Consider the following 6892-nt stretch of genomic DNA (forward strand, 5'->3'; position numbering starts at 1 on the left):
GGGGGGGGTATTGGGAAAGGTGGGGGTATTGGGAAAGAAATTGGTGAAGAATAGAGCTTAAGAACATAATCACTTCTCTTTTTTTTTTTTCTTTAAATTAATGAATTGATCAAAGTTCACTACACTCTTTGAGAAGATTGAAATATATATTGGAAGCATTTATATAAATTTTCTTTCTTTTATTTAACGACTTATTGTATTTGATGTCTACTATATATTTACTCTGTTTCAATCATCATAGGGTTCGAGTTAGGATTATGGTTTATGTAAGGATTAAGGGCAGTGTTTTATTGGCTACACTTAAATGTATGCTACTAAATGTATGTGGCAGTGTCACGGTTAGGACTATGGTTATATTCGAATTAAGGTTAGGGTTTCATTAACTACAGTTAAATGCATTATATGTGCACTTTGTTTCAAGGAAACTAAATTTAAATTAATGAAAATAAAAATTACAAAGAAGAATCAAGTTCTTCGACATTAGAAGATCTTATATGTAGCTTCAAAAATAAAAAATAAATAAATAAAAAAGTGTGAACTATAGCTTAAACTAAATAAAAATCAACCAAATTTAAACCTAATAATCGTTGCCCCACTGCTATTGATATATCTTTTCTATGAATTTATGTTGCCTAATTTTTGGCATCTTTTTTTAAAATTTTCTCTCCATTTACTATTGCTTCAATCTTATTCTGATACATACAAGTTAAATTAAAGTTGTTTAACATAATAGGAAATTAAAAATAAGTAGGCTTTATATCAATCTCAATTTACTAAAAGTAAATGAAAATATGACACTCAATATGACACAAATTAGAGGAAAAAAGATTCATTTAGCTTACCCCACATAGTGGGATGAAGGCATGTTATTGTTGTTGTTGTTAGGCTTAATATCAATCTTTAACATCAAACCTAACTCTAGAAATTTCAATTGGTCAAACACTATATATTTTACTTAAAATTCTCATCAATTCATAGAACCCCTTGGGCTTTTTCAATATACTTTCTTCTAAAAAAGCTTTGATTTTTTGATATGTAGACTTTAAATAAAGGAGCATTTACATACATAGAGGCCAATCCCTATGTATTTACATATCTAATATCAAAAATTTACAATATACATTTATAAAACCCAAATCTTTCATATCACATCAAAAAAAGTAATACTATTTTAATTTAAAAAAAAAGTAGAGTACACTTTTTCACATATGTAAATGCATAGGAATTGCACTTGTGCATACATGCAAATCTTTCTTAAATAAATGTTCCCCAAAATGTGATATTAGGCATGATTTCCTCATGAGAGGATTGAAGTAATAGTAAAATAAGAGAAATTTTGAATATTTATATGCCAAGCATAATTGTAAGTCATAATCACATAAATACATAGAGTTTTCATAAATGGAACATCAAACTACAATATTTTATTTGCCTACTCAATGCATGTTTATTAATGTGTTACAACATAGATACAAAATTGCTTGCATCTCTTAAGAACATGATCAATCCATAATTACAATTTATAAAACACATGTTCACATGAGTGCAACAAAATCACTAAAATTTAACACAAAATGTTAAGACTAGGTGAAAATATGAAAATAATTAATAAAATCTTCTAAACTTCATTAATTATAAATATTAAATATCTTTGATATTAAACTAATTAAGTAATTAATGATACTACAATACTGAAACATGAAGTTAAACCACTATAGATTTTGACAATAAATCCCTTCACATGAACCTACACAAGCTTGGTAGGGTTTGAAAGGACAAGAACTAATGTGCTTGACCTTTGACCATTTGCTGAAAAAGTTTATGCAGAAAAAAGCTCAGGATGTGACCAATGAATAATAAAAGAAAGATTTTTGAGTTAAATCTCAAGAAAAATAAAACTGATAGAGGGAGAGGGAGAAACAGGGAAAAGCTGAGAACAATAAGTCAACAGTAACAGCAAACTCTGCCTGAATGATTCCAGTTAAGGTGAGAAAAATCCAAGGCTGATCACTGTTCCTTAGAAGCAAAAACTCAGAAGTCTGCAGCTAAAGGAATCAGTCATCATTTATTACCATGCTTATGTTTATGTTCAAAATATGCATGCTTTTAGCCAACAACCTTAAAAGCCTATAACCATATGGATTTTAATGTAAATAATTTCTATATGCTGATCACAGAAAGTAGAGAGAGAGAGAAAAAAAAATATGATTTTTATGATTAATTTATATTTAATTTTATTTTTGACTGCATGAGATATTGAAGAAGGGAGCTCCCTTCAGTCCAAGCAAAGATGGGTCAAGATCTGATTTACCTCCTGCTTCATCCACTCATTTACAAAGCCAAAAATCCTCTCTTTGCTTCGCATCTGAATGAATGACTCAGCAGCTAATCTAACCTTAAAGCCAGCCATGAGTGAACTGAAGGAAGCTCTCTTTACCAAATTTCAGCTCTTATTTCTTGACACACAGAGAGAGACAGAGGGAGAGAAAGCTTACTTGTTTTGTGATTGCAGTAAAGGAGGAGGAGGAGGAGCAGCAGCATTTAAGGAGGAAGGAACGAGTGTGGGTATTAAAGAGATAAGGAGTCTCTTTCAACAGTAGAAGGAAAAGGAGAAGGCAGAAGGCGCTGTGAGAGAAAGCGACTAGGTTTTGGGGTTTCAGAACTTTAACAAATCTATCTATTTACTTCTCTTCACTTCTAACTTGTGCAAAAAGCTACAATAATAAAAAGAAAGAGAATAAGTGGAAAAGTTTTGACGTTTGGATAACGGTGTAGATCGCATCATGTTAAATATTCGGATGACGGTATGGATCGTATCATGTTGAATATTTAACGGTGTGGCTGAATTTACGTGTCTGCAATATCGTGCAATCGATGTCGTCTGCGCACTTATGGTCTTGACGTAATATTCCCTCATGAAGATGCGTAAATACATAAATTTAATTAGAAAAAATAAATTATTAGCAATATAAATAAAAATAGGCATTTACATACATAACACATAATTCTTATGTATTTACATGAAAAACTCTCAAATCTTTAATATTGCACCTTTTCATGCATATAAAATGTCATAATTAGGGCTGTCAAAACGGCCCGTTGTTTGTGAACATCAGTTGCCAGAGGTGGATTTGAACCTCTGATCTTAGTGGACTTATAATTGACTCGTACATGTCAACAAACAACCCGGGGTGTGCACTATATATATAATTTATGCATTAAAATATATATTTTACTTTACTTTTAATATTACAATAGTGATAGTTTTGACATTGCACAAAACATTTATATACTATAAATGTGTAAAAAAAATAAAGTTTAATTGTTAGATATGTAAATATATAGGAATGGGTGTGTGTATGCACGTAAAGTAACTTTTTTAAACTCCCTTTATGCAAGAATATACTCACATTTTTTAATTAATTTCAATGGACGGTCAGCCTATCTTTGAAATAAAATGAACGGATCCGATCCATAGTTGAGGTTGGGTCAACAAGCAAGAAGGCGGCTTACATCAGTGATCGGTGCAGTGTACTTTAATAATTACTTATAAAAGGGTGATTAGTGGGAAACAATATTGCTAAGCTACGTGTTTAAGGTGCTAACCAAGTACTTAGTATGTAGTTGATAATTTAATTGCCCTCGTGCGTCTCGTGGTGCTAATCTTAGGTTTCTTTTTCAGTTAAAGATCCACACAAGATGCTCGTTGATACGTGTGCCACCGATGGTTTGTTGGTTGGTAGCTTTAGGGTAAGTCCCCCTTTGTCCCGGATTCGAATTAGCACATATGAAATGATTAAAGGAGCATATAATTATGCTTTTAAGAAGTTTTTAAAACCTTAGATGAACATCGAAAGAGATTATTATTTCTCTTTCTTAGTTTGGATTAAGTTCATGAAGCTCAGTGATTATTGCATCTGGACACCAGACGTAAATTTAAGTCTGGAGTTCAGTTGTCACTTGCCACGTGACAAATAGGTTCATTGTAATACATTGGTTGGGTATGTTTTTTAGAGAGGTTGGGTCCACCTGCCACGCTACATACTCTCACTGGACTCCGAACGCAAATTTTACATTCGGATGTAATAATTTTCCCTTGAAGCTAGCAAATCATGAGTAAAATCTATGGGTTGAGGAAGCGACACCCAGACATTTATTTAGGTGATCAAATGCTACATTAAGAATGATATACGCTTGAAAGATATGCACGAATGAAAGCTTTAGAAGAAAACTCTGAACACAAGGATTGAAGGCTTCTACCGATCGAATGCAGTCCATCCGCTCTTACTTTATTAGCTCCATTTTACGTATCTAACCCCAAAACTTTAATTTTTATATTTTCACAGCTCAAATCCCTTTTATTTTTTCCTTCTAAGAAGCAACACACATACTCATGCATAGGTAAAGCAGCATTACATATAAAAACTATAATTTAAAATGTCTGCTATGTAAATACATAAGAATTAAGGGGTATACGTGTAAATTGCTGCTGCCACATGTCATGTGGTCTCCGGTTGTTATGGGAATCAAATCTGAGGTTTAAATTAGGTGCGTCAGAGCCCCAACCAAAAGAGGACACCTCATCATACTGCTTTGTTTGGTATTATTTAGCTTTTCTGATGTGCTTCAGTTGCATGGAATATATATTTTATTTTCAGGTTTGTATTTATGTAATGTTGTATTTGAATTAGAAAAAAAAAATTTTAAGCTCGAATTATAAATTTGTCGGACATGAGCAGCCTTTTGTACGATCGTGTTCGGCTCATAAAGAATATATATATATACTATTTATATGATACTATGTTGTTGAGAGATTTAGGGCGAAGAAAAAATAGGAATCGACATAAATCCAGAAGAACACAGAGATTTAACGAGGTTCGGCAACGATGCCTACGTCCTTGAGAGTGAGTGGCGAATTTCATTATTCCAGAGGAGTTCAAGTTACATACCCATAGGGTTACACATATATATAGATATACGAATAAAAAACCCACAGATAAATTACTAACATACGCTCGCTCTCCCTATCCTACTAAATTTCAAGAGACACCTCTTTAATTCCAAGAGACAGTCATCTTCATTCCAGGAGACACACCTCTTCAATTCTAAGAGACACTTCTCTTCATTCCAGGAGATACGTTTCTTCATTCTAGAAGACACACATATTCATTCCAGAAGACACACCTCTCCATTTCCAAGAGGCTCCAAATTTTGGTATATGAGTCATACCTAACAAATCTCCACCTTGGCGAATATCCAACCCCTTAGAAAAATACATATACAAGACATATATTATATATCTTTGTATCAACTTTAAATCAAAATAGTGCTTCTGTGTCTTCTACTGCACGGAAAGAGGTGTGGGTCCAAACATGAAGACATCATTCAAAACACTTCGAGCCAATTTTAAACAAGTTGAATATGAGCCGAACTTGAGCTTGCTAAAACTTAAGTCGTTTACAGCCCTAATTGTGAGTGTTGACAGTTATGTATTATGTGAATATTAGAATTTCAATAATTGTGGCCATAGAATGACCATTTTTATGTTCGAATTTGATTTGGGAGTGAATGTATATTATTATTTAGGGGCATTTACATAGATACCAAGTAATTCTTATGTTTTATACATCTAAAGCCCAAAATTTTTATATTACCTTTTAACACCTTGGTGCATAAATCTGAGCATGAAACTATACATTTCAATTTTAAAAAGATAGGGTTGGTGATTTTTCTTTTATGTGATATGAAAGATTTAAGTGGTACACATGTAACTATAAATGTTTGGGTGTGAGATATGTAAATACTTAAGAGTTAAGTAAATGCTTGTATAGACAATTAATATAGTTTGTTAAAGGTTATTTTTTGCATGCCAGAGCTGAGCTAGGATAAGCTATCATCGAAGTCGTGCGGGCAGGGATTTTCTCCTATTCGATCGGCCACCCAGTCCCCCTGGTTGACCTCCCTAGGTAGGCCTAGTTCGACTTCTCTATTTCGGTCTCCCTGGGTCAGCCACCCAGCTCTAGTTGGCCACCCAATGTCGACATGCTCCGACGCTTTAAAATGACAAAACGATCAAAATATCATGTATTGCTCTGCTTAAAACATGAGTATTATTGTAATATTATTCTTTCATTGTTTTATCCTAAAAGTGAAGGACTCTTGACATTTGTAAAGGGTGGCTCTCTCTCTCCCTCAACCTCACATTATTGTATCATTTGTGTGGAATAAATTGAGTGAAAGAGCCTAAGAACAACCATCTTCACCGCTCCCACAGGGCAACTATTTCTCTTTCTATTCCTCCTTCTCTTGGCCTTATATATATATTAAAGTAATACATTTTAAATGAAGAAATAGAAGTTAAAATAAGCTTTATGGCTTTGGAACTTGAAGCTAACATTTTGTACGGCCTATCTGCTTTACCAAAAATCGTGCAATTGATTGTGGACTCGCTTCAGTCTCAGCGGCTCTTCGCTCCATTTTTTTATTTCGAGGCCTTTTTTGTAATATCACAGATATATATATATGTATGTATGTATATAATATTCTAAAAGCATGTATAAAATCATAATTTTACGGGCATTTACATTCATAACACTCAATTCCTAACACTTAAAAATCACTTTTTATATTTATACCACTCAAATCTTTCCTATCACATAAAAAAAAAATTATCTCTACTTTATCTAAAAAAATAAAGAAAATTGGCTTGTGATTGCATGAATGTGGGAGGATGTGATTGCATGAATGTGGCTTGTGATTGCAAGAATACTTTATCTCACACGCACACACACGCGCGCGCGCACACACACACACGCACACACACACACACGCACACTCACACGCGCACACACACACACGCACACACACACACACACGCACCCTCACACACGCA

The sequence above is a fragment of the Phalaenopsis equestris genome, unplaced genomic scaffold (genome assembly GCF_001263595.1).
Source record: "Phalaenopsis equestris unplaced genomic scaffold, ASM126359v1 Scaffold000002, whole genome shotgun sequence".
Taxonomy (NCBI): Eukaryota; Viridiplantae; Streptophyta; class Magnoliopsida; order Asparagales; family Orchidaceae; genus Phalaenopsis; species Phalaenopsis equestris.